Source organism: Aquarana catesbeiana, linkage group LG01, assembly GCF_042186555.1.
Source record: "Aquarana catesbeiana isolate 2022-GZ linkage group LG01, ASM4218655v1, whole genome shotgun sequence".
Classification (NCBI taxonomy): domain Eukaryota; kingdom Metazoa; phylum Chordata; class Amphibia; order Anura; family Ranidae; genus Aquarana; species Aquarana catesbeiana.
The window spans coordinates 777,911,671-777,927,744 of NC_133324.1; the positions used below are offsets into that span (position 1 = coordinate 777,911,671).

General features: G+C 43.2%; 1 protein-coding gene across 4 annotated transcripts in view; it reads right to left on the bottom strand.

Annotated features, from left to right (window-relative positions):
- The window catches only part of FBXO8 (F-box protein 8), an 81,658-nt gene extending 66,705 nt beyond the window's left edge, over positions 1-14,953 (bottom strand). For 2 of the 4 annotated variants that reach the window (XM_073606479.1, XM_073606465.1), the window contains exon 1: positions 14,643-14,953. The gene's annotated coding sequence lies outside the window, so the exon portion shown is untranslated. Of the gene's footprint in view, positions 1-14,530 lie in introns of all 4 variants that reach the window. The other 2 variants (XM_073606460.1, XM_073606471.1) reach the window with 2 other exon arrangements.
- Between the last annotated feature and the right edge of the window lie 1,121 nt (positions 14,954-16,074).

Consider the following 16,074-nt stretch of genomic DNA (forward strand, 5'->3'; position numbering starts at 1 on the left):
GAGCAAAGTTGCTCAGTTCTGCGCCTGCTCGCCCTCCCAAGGCCCATTGGGCTGTATGGGATGCTGGCAGGGCGTCTCCTGCAACAAGCACAGAGACAAGTGACAAAATAACAAACGTTTTTGCAGCTCCTGTGGGTCCGGAGGAAACACAAAACAACTGAGGCACGCAGGAAAGACTGTGAAATTTATAATGGTGGACTAATGTGTTTCCTGTTTTAGGGAGGAGGAGCCTCTCGGATGCTGCCCTGGAAGACGATTCGAGAAAATATGACAACAGTAAAGTTACGACAAAACAAAACAGTTTTGTCATATTGTTTATTAGTATTTTTACTAATTTAGGAGCAGCATCAGTTGGGTATAGAACACATAGCACATAATCTTGGCACCGTGCCCATTAATTATCTATTCAACAGTAAAGTTAGCCTAATTTTTTTATATTGTGAAAGATAATGTTACGCCAAGTAAATTGATACCCAACATGTCACGCTTCAAAATTGCGCCCGCTCGTGGAATGGCGACAAACTTTTACCCTTAAAAATCTCCATAGGCGACGTTTAAAAAAAATTCTACAGGTTGCATGTTTTGAGTTACAGAGGAGGTCCAGGCATAGAATTATTGCTCTCGCTCTACCGATCGCAGCAATACTTCACATGTGTGGTTTGAACACTGTTTTCATATGCGGGCGCTACCCACGTTCGCTTCTGCACACGAGCTCGGCGGGACAGGGTGCTTTTAAAAATTTTTTTTTTCTTATTTATTTTACCTTTTATTTTTACACTGTTCTTTAAAAAAAAAAGTGTCACTTTTATTCTGATTACAAGAAAAGTAAACATCCCTTGTAATAGAAAAGAGCATGACCAAAAAAAAAAAAAAAAAAGGCCCTTTGAGAGCTATGGGCGAAAGTGACGTTTTGATGTCGCTTCCGCCCTGCAATGGTATGGAGACGGGTGGGGGCCATCTTCCCCTCACTCATCTCCATACCCAGGAAGGAGAAACATTCGATCGCTTCCGCCGCTGCCGACGGCTCCGGTAAGTGATGGAGGGCACCGGAGCCCGGCGGGAGGGGGGTGCCCCTCTCCCGCCACCGATAAAAGTGATCTCATGGCGAATCCGCCACAGAGACCACTGTCACGGAACGTCCCACACTCCGCTTGAGTGCTTCCGTCATATACCGCTTCCTAAGTTCTGGAACACGAGTCCAATGGATCTGGCTATAGGAACCCCAAGAACTAGACAACACCAGTCTTGGAGTACATCAGAACTACTCTTTATTTTGAGATCTCACAGACCTTTTTATACAGCAGGGATGACTCAAAGCTAACCTAATTAACATGACCTAATTTACTACAAAATGTACCCAGACCAGATGACAGTCTTGTGGGCACCGAGCTTCACACATTAATACAATTAACAATACAAACAACAATCTCCCCCCTCCTCAGCCTAGACCATTCGTCTATTAGCCAGTGCTGGTGGCTAATGTGATCAGCTCTCTCAATTAACATAAACACATGTTGATAACACCAGCATCTCCTCACAGGATGTGTCCCAACAGAATGAATCAGTCTTATCAGCAGGGGGCTGCTGGAGGAATCCCCCCTCCCTCTTCAGGGACACAAATATACAGTAAGGAGTCCCCATACAATATATACATGACTGAGTCCGATTAATACAGTTCAGACTGGATTTCTCATTCACCAGAAATGCTAGGGCCCATAATTGGTGGGCAACAGGCTTGCACACAGTCCTCTCCAACAGCCTCCGCTCTGGCCATGCCCGTGACAACCACTATAATGGGAAACCGGACCGCCGGCTGAAGAAGAGGACACCAGGGTTATGGCAGCTAGCTGCTGCCATAACAACGATATTCCTCTTCAAACTTAGGACATATATCAGCGTGCGGCGGTCCAGAAGTGGTTAAGAAGATAAAATGTACTAATTTACTTTTTTTGGACTTTTCTAAACTGATGAAACAGCATCAGTTATTTTCAACTTTTCATTTTTCAAGTAAGATTAACTCATGAAAGTGAAAAGGTGACGGGCCCTATGAGCAACAAAGGCAGGCCGCCTTTTTCCCCACCAAGGGTGGAAAGTCCCTTTAACACGTGCACATCAATGGCAGGTGTTCATCGTGGCTTCCCAGCTGTGAGGAGTCTAAGGGGCAGTTCACACCAGATGCAATTCCGTGCCCTTTTTTTCTGCACAAAATGCATGCACAGGGTTTTCCATGTATTCCAATGGCTCTAGTTCACACCATGCAGTCAGTTTCTGCACCGGAAAGTGACTGTATGGTGTGAACTAGAGCCATTGAAATACATGGAAAACACTGTGCATGCATTTTTAGTGCAGAAAAAAAGCACACGAAACACTTAGCCTGTGACAGGAGCCAGTGCTATACAGGAAGCATCGGCTTGGCTTCCTCTAGCGCCAGCTCCATTATTCACACTAATGCTCTGGGATGGCGGGTTGGAAACCCACTATCTGAGTTTGCCGACTCACAATGCAATAGCAGGAGGTGGCGGGCCACATCAGAGGGCACCGCAGGCCACAGCGGGTGGGCACCCCTGCATTAGGCCAACATCGCAAAAAATTAAACAGTTTTACATAGTAGCCAGAATTCTTGCTGCAGTTAGCATTGGCTCTTACTGACTTTTGCTAACGTTGCCTTTGCATCAGATTTTATAAACAAGCCTTTATGTATTGCTTACTATGGACACCAAACAAGTAAAATGTGTCTTGTGACTGTAAAGCGATCACAAACCCCTTTACACCCAATGCGATCACGTTCCCTTCTATGAAAATCTCTAAGCTCACAGATCTATTGTACATATCATTCCAGCTAAAGGCGTGTTCTTCCAGAAAGACCTACAATATGACGGAATGCTTACAGTATTGCAGGTTTCAAGTTCATTGCACTTACAGTTATTACCGTGTGAAGAGCATAAACCACCGAAGGTTAGTTGAATTGCTTAAAGTGATACTAAACACACATTGTTTTATTTACACTGTCCCTTCAGTATATGGATGATGGCACTGTAATTATTTTATTAAAAAAATTAAAAGCACATTTTTCTTAACCAATATACAGCTAGGGCTGCAACTAACGATTATTTTCATAATCGATTAGTTGGCCGATTATTGTTTTGATTAATCGGTTAATAACCTTAAAAAAAGTGTGGTGTATAATTTAGTTAATATGTAAAGTTTTAAAAAAAGGCAATTTATTCCTAAATATCTCTATGCAGTGGTAAATATAAATAACCAACTATATGGTAAGGGAGCAAAATATCTAATCCACAGAAGAGCTATTCTGTATATACTATTAGAAGAGATATACACTGCATATACTATTAGAAGAGAGATATACACTGTATATACTATTAGAGGAGAGATATACTATTAAAAGGGCGAATCTGGTAAATATCAGACTCAGATCAATTTTTTTTCAATTTAAAAAACAAACAATGTCTTCCTTAAAAAAAATGTAATTTTAAGAACGTTTGTTCGATTTTCTAATCGTTAGTGGGGTCAAATCGATGTTCCTTTTCAACCACAGCGACGGGAAAATTTGGAAATAGAAAACTTCTTGGTCAAAGGAATTTTCAGACAGTGTTTGTGGTTTTCGTTCAGAAATTACATTCATTTTAAAAACAGAACGTTAAAAACAAGTGAAAATTTCAAACAACATTCTTTCATTCAGCGAATGTACAAAGATTTTTCGTCTGAATATTCTCGTCTGAAAAGTGATCCCTGTGGCCAACATAAGGCTCGGTACACACCTATGCAGTTTGATTTTGATCTGTTTCTGCAGTGCTTTTTGCTGTGCGTTTTGATTTTTGCGCACGTGATTTTGCTGCGATTTGTGTTTTGGCATTTTTTGGGCCAATTTGTTGTTGGGCAGATGAAAAAAAACACCACAAGTTGCTGCAAAAATGCATTACATGCTTTTCTGCCACTTCTCCATTGGAGTATATTGAACCAAAAAAAAAGCACCGTTTTGCGTAAAAAAAAAAAAAAAAAAAAAAAAAAAAAAAAAAAACACACACCACACAACACTAAAATTAGCCCTTTATAATAATAATAAAAAAAAGCAAATAATCACTACTGTAAGGGTTAATTTTTTTTACTGCACAACTGTGAAAGCAATATTTACAGTAGCGATTATTTGCTCTTTTTGTAGTATAAAGGGCTCATTTTAGTTTTTTTTTTTTAACCCCATTATGTTACTGGCCCGATTAATCGATTTATTAAATTAATCGATTACTATTTTCATAATCGATTAGTTGTCAATTAATAGTAGTTTCAGCCCTACACATGACCCAGCTCTCTGCCAACCTGTCCTGCAGGGAAATATAAGCAGGGGAGCTTCTAGTCCTCTGCTGCTGGTTACATGGTAAAAATACAAAAAACACAGCCTTTGGAATACAGAGCAAACATAATTAATAAACGGTTTTAAATGGTCATACAAAGATATATTTGAAATGAATTCTTTATTATTTTCTGGCAATAACATGGTATGGGGGGGGGATTTCTGCCAAGGTCACAGGCTGTGTCACTCCCCTTCCAGCCTGTGTCTTAGACTAAGAGGGAGGTAAAGCCTCCATTAATCTACATTAATACCATGCTCCCATTGTGTTTAGCTGATTAGTGGTCATGGAGGTGGGAGGAGGGAGTGGGCTGTTCTTACCACTGTGTATACACCCACATGTGTGACTCTATAGTCACATGGGCTGCTCAGATGTAATAGGGAGGAAATACTCAGCATAGAAACTGAAAACTGAGCATGTGCAGAGTTGCCACCACAGCTGCAAAATCCCCAGCTGAATTGGGGACATGCCAAAAAGTTGGAGATAGAGAGAAGCAGGATCAACCAGGTTTTTTTCAGAATACAGAAAACTAATCTCATAGTGACTAAGTGAGTATGAACAGCATGCAATACGGCATTTATTGATAGTTTTCTTATGATGTAGGTTAGTGACACTTTAACTAAAATGTTATATTATCTATTGATATCAGGACAAAAGATCAGGTATTCATGGTCCCTGCATCTTCAACAGCTTGCAGCCCTCGCCGATACGCTTGAATATCCATGACAAATCAGGCAAGATTCTAACTACCAAAAAGCATGCCTGCTCTCAGGTTCCACACATTCCTACTGGCCCACCACTATGATAGGCTGCATTGGCGGGAGGCAGGATAAAGTGGGCGTTTCCAGAACTACCAGAAATTGTGAGCTTAGCCCAATCAAAACTGCCTATGGATTTGGGCATATTGGTGGGGCTTTAGGCTCCTTTAGATATGTATGTACCTGAACTTATTTTAAAAGAGAGAAGTTAGTCCCCTGATGATGCTGTGTTCAGCGAAACACGTGGAGCAGGGCCCCAGAACATGACATAATTGCGCACACGATCTGTTCTCAGACTGGATGGTGTTTGCGGCATCTATGCAAGTTGGTGCAATTTTTTTCTGTAAGTGTACACTCTGTTTTTAAGAAATATATGGAATAAATGGTATTGTTCTATGAAGTCTGTTGTCCTCTTTCTTGGCATTTCTTTTTTTTTTTTTTTTTTTACAGTGTGAGACCCGATCTACAGATACCGATGTGAGGTGAAGTGGCGTTTTTTTTAATATCTGGGTTAACATCAGAGGTATTAACCCTTTGAGGTGTGCCCTTGTGACTATTATAATCTATGGTCACATACATCTGGTAAGTGGCTTGATCACACCGATGCAGGGAGCATGTCTTTTTTTTTTTTTTTTTTGCTGTCATGGAATTGTTGGAGAAGAGGATTTAACCATATATTTGCTGGACACTATTTGGAAGATCCACCATCTTTGTTCACATACACTTTATTGGGACTTTTGGTTACTCATAACATTTGCCTTTATATTTTTCACTTGCATTTTGGAGAGATTATCTGAAATATTAGCGCTGCACGATTATATTTTAATTTCGGTTAATCTGGTGTCACAGATGTGTGCTGGCTGCTTATGGTTCCTAACCCCGAGCGCGGTTGTAGATTTGCTTTTGTGTTATTTTAAAAGAGAAGCATGATCAAAGCTTTTTTGGCCATACTTCTCATTGGGTCACAGGAGTGCACTTGCTTTTGTTCTCCTACTATCAGCTAATGGGGCAGAGCTGAGCCAAGCTCTGGAAGGATTACAACAAGGATCCCAATTATGAAAGCGGGGCTGGTGTTATAATGCCACGTACACACGAGTGGACTTCTCGTCGGACTGAACTTCAAAGGACTTTCCGACGGAGTTCAGACAAAAACGGACTTGCCTACACACGATCCCACCAAAGTCTGATCGTTTCGAACGTGATGACGTACGACCGGACTAGAAAAGGAAGTTCAATAGCCAGTAGCTTGCGTCGTTTTCAGTGCCTCAGACTAGCATACAGACGAATTTTCTTTTCGATAGGAATCGAGGAAAGATTTTAAACATGTTCTATTTCTAAGGTCCGTCAGATTTTTCAACAGAAAAGGTCCGATGAAGCCCACACGCGATCGGAATGTCCAACGGATTCGTTCCGTTGGACATTTTCAGTCCGGTCGCGTGTACGCGGCACAAGGTTAAAGTGGAGCGCCACCAAAAAGGGGAAGTTCTGCTTTAAGGACTCGTTCCCTGCTCCTCTTGCACAATTGGCACTTTTGAGGAGTGTGGTGGGGGGGGGGGGGGGGGGGGGGGGAGCAGGTACCCTGCAAACTTCTGGGACACTGACAGGTCCCAAAAGACTGCATCCACAATGCCGCAAGCTGTCACAGCCGGGTGCCCATAGTGAAGATGCCAGGGACCAAAGACACCAGGTAAGACCGACTGGGGCGAGCACACTGCTGGATCATGGGACAGGTGAATGGCTGTTTTTTTTTTTTTAAGTCAGCAGCTATATTTTTTTGTAGCTGATGTCTTTTTCTTTACAGGTGGCTGGAACTGCTCTTTAAAAGTTAAAAGCTTAGATTAAAACTTGTGCATTTCATGTGTTTTTTTGTGCATTTTATTTTTTCTTATGGGTTTTCGATGTGATCCGGGGTCTAAAATGAAATGTCACGCCAAAGAAGCACATGAACCTCTTTCCAAGTTGAACAGAAGCATATTGCACAGGTATAAACAGGCCACATGGTGGACAATGGCTGAAGCAGGACAACATTGCACAGGTCTAAATGGAAAGAGATGCCCCACTCCAGGCAAAATGTATACCTTTCCCATCTATCTTTCCCACCATCTCTAAACACATCCTGCAGCTCCACAGTAATACAAAGCCCTGGGCGCACTCTGTGTGTATCAATCACGTCTCACAGTGAAAGCACAAGCTTCAGCTACAGTCCCCCCTACTGACGCGTTTCATGTTCCACTGGTGGCTAGCAGAGGGTATAACTATATCATCAGCCATTCATAAAATCAAGAGAAATTGAACATAATGTTCAATGCCTCCCAATTTTATGAATGGCTGAAGATTTATTTCCCAGTGCAAATTTCTAAATTAAGTTTTACCTTGCCATTAACCACACAACACAGAAAACACTATCTAAAAATAAACACAAAACATCTGAATAGAACATGCAATAATGGAGGGCACACCCCGACATCACTGCTAATTATTAAAATCCCAGGGCGGCTCAGCTAAAGCTCTGCAGTCACACCTACATAGTTATAGATGAGGTATGATTGGTATGTTAATGGTATGTCATCAAAAACAACAACAATAATAAAAAAATAAAATAAAAACAACACACACATAAATATCTTCATCTACCACTGAGATAGATACGGCACATGTGGCCACTGACAAACAAAGTTTGATATACTCAAAGCTAAAAACCTTACAATATCGTGAAATGATGCAGCACCAGTGAATAGAACAAAAACATACAAAAAAATAAACAAACCGTGCTCAATGTGCCAAACGTGAAGTCTCTCTCAAATCAAAGTCCATATAATGTACACAGACTTTGATTTAAGAGAGACTTCATGTTTGGCACATTGAACACGGTTTTTATTATTTTTTTGCACATTTTTGCTATAGTCACTGGCACTGCGTCATTTCACAATATTGTAAGCTGGGTTGTAATGGCTCAATATTGTTATTTTTTAAATGTTCTTTCTTGAAATTGTACAGATAAAAATTTAGGGCCCATTCACACTAGCCTGCAGCCCAGCATTATGAGCTACAGAGCTGTGCAGCAGGGCGCAGTATCATGTGCATTTTATTGCATTACACAGGTAGGTACACTGCGCTTGCTGTGTGGCGATATGCATACCCAGTCAGGTTTACTCCAACGTTCTCTTCAGGGCTTAACCGGTATTCTGTCACGGACTTTAGATTTGGAACATGCTTCAAATCTTTACGTCGTAACTCCGCCGGACCCAGAAATCCGCTTGTCTGTATGCTAGTCCGACGGACAAAAACCGACGCTAGGGCAGCTATTGGCTACTGGCTATGAACTTCCTTATTTTAGTCCGGTGTACATCATCACGTACGAATCTGTCGGACTTTGGTGTGATCTTGTGTAGGCAAGTCCGTTCGTTAAAAAGTCTGTCAAAAGTCCAGTTGAAAAGTCCGCTCGTGTGCACGAGGCTTTACTGTTTGGAAATGTGGTCCAGCCAGGACTTGGAAGATGATTTCAGAAAACCTTGGTTACATTTACCGGTAATGGTATTTCCCAGAATCTTCCAGGACAGCATCCACATTCCTACTCAGATATTTTTGGTTTAAAGTAATGGTGTTTGAAATTGTTGCATTTTACCTATAAATTCTCTTTGTGTACATTGGTGGGGGTTCTTTACTTACAACAACTAAGGCTCGGTTCACACTGGGGCGACTTGTCAGGCGACCTAGTCGCCTGACAAGTCGCCTCCCGTTCTGTGCTATGGAACCGTTCTAATCGGAGCGACGCAAGTCGCTCCGACTTAGAAAAAGGTTCCTGTATTACTTTGGGGGCGACTTGGGGCGACTTGCATAGACTTCTATGCAGAAGTCGTCTCGCAAGTCGCCCCGGCAGTCGTTTGCAGGTCGCCTCGCTGAGGCGACCTGCAAGTCGTGCCGCCCATGTGTGAACCGAGCCTGAGGATGAGGGGCTTTTTAATCTTTCTGGCTTGCGTTTCCTGTTGAAGACAGAGCCAATCATCTCTCAAGTAGGTGTCCTGGAGGAATCTTGGAAATACCATTATTGGTAACTGTAACCATGTTTTATTTATTTTTTTGTTTTTTTAGATCGAGGTTTATATTGGTCATATTTAATAGCCAGTACATTTTTTTTTTATTCCTTGCTATTTAAAAAAAAAAAAATAAAAAAAAAAAAAAAAAGGAAAAAATGACAAAGTTTGAAAAAAAAAAAAAAAAAAACCAAACAGTGCTTTCTATACTTTGTGTTTTAAAACAAATAATTTAAAAATGCCAGGACAGTACACCCCTAAAACTACCCATTTTTGGAAAGTGGACACTCCAAGGTGATCTTATTTTTTGCCACTTTGTCATTTTTTGGGAAATGAGGAACCATGCTGGCATTGAGTTAGTTAAGTTGCCCTTAGACTTTATAAGTTAACCACTGTCTAGAGTCAAATCGTAGCAATAGATTTCCCCCCCCCCCCCATCATTGTTGGTCGATGGCACTTTTAATCCCCCTCTACTTCTGTTTTGAATGGGCAGAATGTTTGTAAACAAAGGCAAAGTTTACACTTGTGATAGCTGTGATTGGTTCACAGCGATCACAAGGTAAAGAACCACTCTGATTGTCTCTTTCCAGTCTGTGTGACACGCACCTGGCAGGCATACAATCTGTAAACAAAAAACACCATTTAACCGCTTCCCACCCACTCACATTACATTTACTGTGGACCAGTCGCTCGGGCAGACTAGATCACGTACATGTATGTCATCCAGCCTGTTTTGGTGTGCGCATGCGTGTGACCCCTGCAAATCTACGCTGTCACTGGCTACAGCGGGATTCTGTCAACAGGTGCCAGCTAATGATTTATGGCTGAGACCTGTGGATTGGCTAAGCCAAATCACAGCATAAAGTTCTGTGTCTACATACAAGAATCTACATACACAGATTTGCAATCTGGCGGTTCCTTCTAGGGTTGTCCCGATAACGAGTATTTGCAGGAGTACTTGTACAAATGCTCCCGATGCCTAGTCTGATACCTGGACATTCAGGAACAAATCAGTGCGGGGGAAGTTATAATCATGACAGCTGCTTCTCCTCTCCCATCCGTGGCTTTCTGCTGGTTTATTGAAAGCCATACAGGGAGATTGGTGATTATAACCCCCCCCACCACTGCACCGATTCTTCCCGAGTGTCCCCTGTATCCACCTCCAGCTCCCCTCTTTCCTCCTCCAGTCCCCCCGTCCTCCGCTGCCCCTCCGTTCCCCTCCTCCTCACATGACATTAAAAAAAAAAATAAATAATATTAAATCGGTATTGGCGAGTACTTGAAAAAAGTATTGGTACTTGTACTCGATCTTAAAAAAGTGGTATCGGGACAACCCTAGTTTCTTCTGCAAAGCCGGGAGGGGGGGGGGGGGGGGAAGAGCCTGATCTATTGGTAAAATCAGCATACAAATTACATACTGTTAGGCACACAGTTAACCCCCTGATGTTGTAAATGTTAAAACACTAATGGGAGTGCCGATTGCCACTTTAAGCAGGCTGCTAGCAGGCTTACAACAAGCTTCAAAAAGTGCTGAAGCCTGCTAGCAGCTAGTTTAAAGTGGCAATCAGCACTCCCATTAGGATCCGTGTTCAACATTTACAAACTGGAGATGAATGGTACTTTCAAAGCTTCAACAAAGCTTGCTGAAAGCTCTGCAAATGCTTTCTCAAAGGCTGCCGTTCACCCTGCTCCTGTACAAGCTGCAGTCTTTGTGAAAGAGGCTATCAGCAATCTGCAATTGATAATCATTGGGAGAGCACACAGAGCTGTTCACATGATGAAAACATGAGGCATTTGTGTTGCTGTGCTTCAAAAATGAAGCTAAATTTTGAGCAAGGTGTTGAAGAATCTCCAGTCCTTCCATTCAAGTTTGTACGCGTTTGTCCTTCACAACAGCCACAAAAAAAAACAAAACAAAAATGTCTGTGTTGCATTTTAACGCGCCTTTAAAGGTATGCTAAACACAACGAGCAACATGTATTATTCTGGGCAGGGCCTAACGGTCGGTTCACACTGAGGCAGCACAACTTGCAGCGCGACTGCCTCAGGCGACCCAGGACACGACTCAGCGGCGACTTGCAAAACGACTTCTGTATAGAAGTCAATGCAAGTCACCCTCAAAGTAGTACAGGAACCTTTTTCTAAGTCGGAGCGATTAGAACGGTTCCATTGTACAGAACGGGACGCTACTTGTCAGGCGACTAGTCGTCCCAGTGTGAACCGAGGCTAAGACCTCCGATCGCACAGGCGGCTTGAGTTCCAATCAGCAGGGGATCCGCTCAAACCTGCTGATTGGAGCAGAGTGTGGCGGATGACAAGTCTGTATTCACTCACGTTCTGCCGAGTACACATGGACAGAGCCTGCTCTGCTCTATGGGTGACCAGGAGTAACTCAGACTCGGCTGTCCATTTACGTCCAGCTACCTCCAATACAGCCCACCCAAAAATGAAGGAAGACGCAGTTTTCCTCCATTTTTTTTTTTTTTTAGAGGGCCTGTTCGGACCTGGAGGTAGTCTGTTATAAATGGACACGAGTCTGTTTACACCTGCCGGTCCATGGACCTTCTGATCAGTTCCGTCTGAAAAACTGACAGGGAGACCTGATCAGCTCGTCCGTGTGAAAGAGGCCTAATGCTGCCATACCCTGTACGACAAATTGGTCGAAATTCAGTCATTTGGACAGTTCGTTCATTTTTCGGCACAAATCGGTTGGGACGTTTAAGTCAAGAAAAAAAAAAAAAAAAAAGGGGAAGAAGGACAAGTTTGGAAATTTTCTGCTGAACGATAAATTGAAAGGTTAATTTGTTTCTTGACCAAACTGTTTGCATTAGGTATATGTGAAAAAAAAAAAAAAAACGGATTCATGTCCACTGAACAATTAATCGGTCATTACATGATGACACTATCGGTTGCTCTCACGGCTGAGTGTTCGCTTTTTAAAAATTAGTTTGAACGATTTTTCGTATGGTGTGTGGCCAGCATAGGATTGAAGCACTGTGTATAATAAACAATCACTTCAAGGGGACATGCACCAACCCCAAGCCACCTCAATGCAGTACTGGGGCGCACACGGCACATATTGTATACACAATGATTTTCTAGGTGTCCTTGCATTGATCTGTGCAGATACAACACAGCTCAACTTATATGGTGCGACTAAGCCCTTAAAGCTGTAGTAAACAGCACCGTTTTCTTTTTTAAACCCTGCAAAAGGTAAAGGCATAATGTGCTAGTATGCATCGTATACTAGCACATTATGAAATACGTACCTCAATTAAAACGAAGCTCTCCAGCATTGCGCCGTCACTGATGACAGAGCTTCCATCTTCACCTGGTTTTCCTTCCGGGTTCATGTCCTCCAGCCATCTGATTGGCCACGCTGCAATGACATCACTCCTGCACGAGAGTCACATGCTGCAGCACGGAGCTGTGAAGAGACGGTACGGGTATGCAGTCCCTTCAGAGCGCATGCGTCATTCACGTCAGCATGCAGCGTTATTATCTCCTCAACCGTGCAGGTTTAGGTGAGATTCACTGTACCTAAAAGGTAAGTCTTATTATAGGCTAACCTGTAGGTGCCAAAAAAGGGTTTACTTCCACTTTAAGCTGGACGTATACTATGCAAATTTCAGCTGCTTCCTAATGAACCAAATGAAATTCCCTGCCACCCATTGACTGAAAAATAAAGAAGCCAGACAGAAAATTGGAACTGTGTATGGCGAGCTTCATTGTACACACAGTGGGGGTTATTTACAAAACTTGAAACTGCACTGAAAGTTCAGTCGCTGTAAATCTGAGGGGAAGATCTGAAATAAGGGGAAGCTCTGCTGATTTTATCCAATCATGTGCAAGTTAAAATGCTGTTTTTTTATTTTCCTTGCATGTCCCCCCTCGGATCTACAGCGACTGCTCTTTCAGTGCAATTTCAAGTGCAGTTTGCACTTTTAGTGCAAAGTGGATTTGCCTTTGGTAAATAACCCCCAATGTCAGGGAGGACAATCATGGATCATCAGGCCTGTGAACAGCATGCTTCCATTAGTATAAGGTGCCACCAGCATTACACAGTACTGTGTAGTATATGGTGTGCTCCCATGAGTACAGCATGCTCCCAGTGGTATATAGTGCAGTGTAGTATAGTGTCTGAGTACCCCCAGTAGAATACAGCAGTACAGGACTGCAGTATAGTACACAGAGCTCCCAGTAGCACAGCGTGCCCCCCCCCCCCATAGTACACAGAGCTCCCAGTAGTACAGCGTGCCCCCCCCCCCATAGTACACAGAGCTCCCAGTAGTACAGCGTGCCCCCCCCCATAGTACACAGAGCTCCCAGTAGTACAGCGTGCCCCCCCCCCATAGTACACAGAGCTCCCAGTAGTACAGCGTGCCCCCCCCCCATAGTACACAGAGCTCCCAGTAGTACAGCGTGCCCCCCCCCCCATAGTACACAGAGCTCCCAGTAGTACAGCGTGCCCCCCCCCCCCCATAGTACACAGAGCTCCCAGTAGTACAGCGTGCCCCCCCCCCCATAGTACACAGAGCTCCCAGTAGTACAGCGTGCCCCCCCCCCCATAGTACACAGGGCTCCCAGTAGTACAGCGTGCCCCCCCCCCATAGTACACAGAGCTCCCAGTAGTACAGCGTGCCCCCCCCCCCATAGTACACAGAGCTCCCAGTAGTACAGCGTGCCCCCCCCCCCATAGTACACAGAGCTCCCAGTAGTACAGCGTGCCCCCCCCCCATAGTACACAGAGCTCCCAGTAGTACAGCGTGCCCCCCCCCCATAGTACACAGAGCTCCCAGTAGTACAGCGTGCCCCCCCCATAGTACACAGAGCTCCCAGTAGTACAGCGTGCCCCCCCCCCAATAGTACACAGAGCTCCCAGTAGTACAGCGCGCCCCCCTCCCATAATACACAGAGCTCAGACTGTAGTAATACACAGTAATAATACACAGAGCTCAGACTGTAGTAATACACAGAGCTTAGACTGTAGTAATACACAGAGCTCACACTGTAGTAATACACAGTAATAATACACAGAGCTCACACTGTAGTAATACACAGAGCTTAGACTGTAGTAATACACAGTAATAATACACAGAGCTCAGACTGTAGTAATACACAGAGCTCACACTGTAGTAATACACAGAGCTCACACTGTAGTAATACACAGAGCTCACACTGTAGTAATACACAGAGCTCACACTGTAGTAATACACAGAGCTCACACCGTAGTAATACACAGAGCTCACACCGTAGTAATACACAGTAATAATACACAGAGCTCACACCGTAGTAATACACAGTAATAATACACAGAGCTCACACCGTAGTAATACACAGAGCTCACACCGTAGTAATACACAGAGCTCACACAGTAATACAGAATGTGGATAGCAGCCAATACCCTGCCATTGGGTCAGCACACATAGTGAAGGTAGACCGGCTCCGATCACAGCCTATCACCGTTCTATGTACACACTTACAGCTCTGCCATGGAACAGATCCTCCCCGGCTCTCCCACACTGTCAGCTTCCTGAGCTCCCACTGGTTACTTCTCCACCAGGTCATGTGACTTTAGTGTCAGCGAGCTACGAGGAGCTGGTTGGGTCAAACCTGTTCACCTTTCCCAGGCAGCCTTCCATTGGTTAGTGTTAGAATGTGGATGGGAGGAATACACAGGCTGTTACTAGGGTGACCCAGAGAGAAGACAACAGGAAGCCGCCCTGTGTCATGCAGACTCCTCCAGCTTTGCTGTGTGTGACAGGACAGGAGGGAGTTTCACTTTGTGAGGATGTGATGTAGCCGCTGACAGCTGACTTCTTATGGGCGGAGTCTGATTGAAGGATGATCTATGAATCCTACCAGAGATATGTAGGAGAGTTAGCAAAGATTAGAGAATAATGTGCCATTTTCTATGTATCAAACAAATGTGTGGCAGGACATTTCCTTAAGGACCGAGCCTCTTTCTGAGATTTGGTGTTTACAAGTTAAAAATAGTTTTTTTTGCTAGAAAATGACCTAGAACCCCCAAACATTATATATTTTTTTTCTAACACCCTAGAGAATAAAATGGCAGTCGTTGCAATACTTTCTGTCACACCGTATTTGTGCAGCGGTCTTACAAGCGCACTTTTTTTGGGAAAAAATACACTTTTTTGAGTTAAAAAATAAGACAACGGTAAAGTTAGCCCAATTTTTTTTTATATTGTGAAAGATGTTACAGCGAGTAAATTGATACCCAACATGTCACGCTTCAAAATTGGGCCCACTCGTGGAATGGCGACAAACTTTTACCCTTAAAAATCTCCATAGGCGACGTTTAAAAAATTCTACAGATTGCATGTTTAGATTTGCAGAGGAGGTCTAGGGCTAGAATTATTGCTCTCGCTCTACCGATCACGGCTATACCTCACATGTGTGGTTTGAACACCGTTTTCATATGCGGGTGCTGCTCACGTATGCGTTTGCTTCTGCACGCGAGCTTGGCGGGACGGGGCATGTTAAAAATTTAAAAATTATTTTTCTTATTTATTTTACCTTTTATTTTATTTTTTTACACTGTTCTTTTAAAAAAAAAATTATGTCACTTTTATTCCTATTACAAGGAATATAAACATCCCTTGTAATAGAAAAAAAGCATGACAGGACCTCTTAAATATGAGATCTGGGATCAAAAAGACCTCAGATCTCATATTGACACTAAAATGCAATAAAAAAAAAAATTATGTCATTTGAAAAAAAAAAAAAAAAAAACGTCCCTTTAAGAGCTGTGGGCGGAAGTGACGTTTTGACGTCACTTCTGCCCTGCAGTGGTTTGGAAATGGGTGGGCCATCTTCCCCTCACTCATCTCCATGCCAAACCAAGGACAGGAAATGATCGCCGCTGCTGACAGCTCCGGTAAGCAGTGGGGGGGT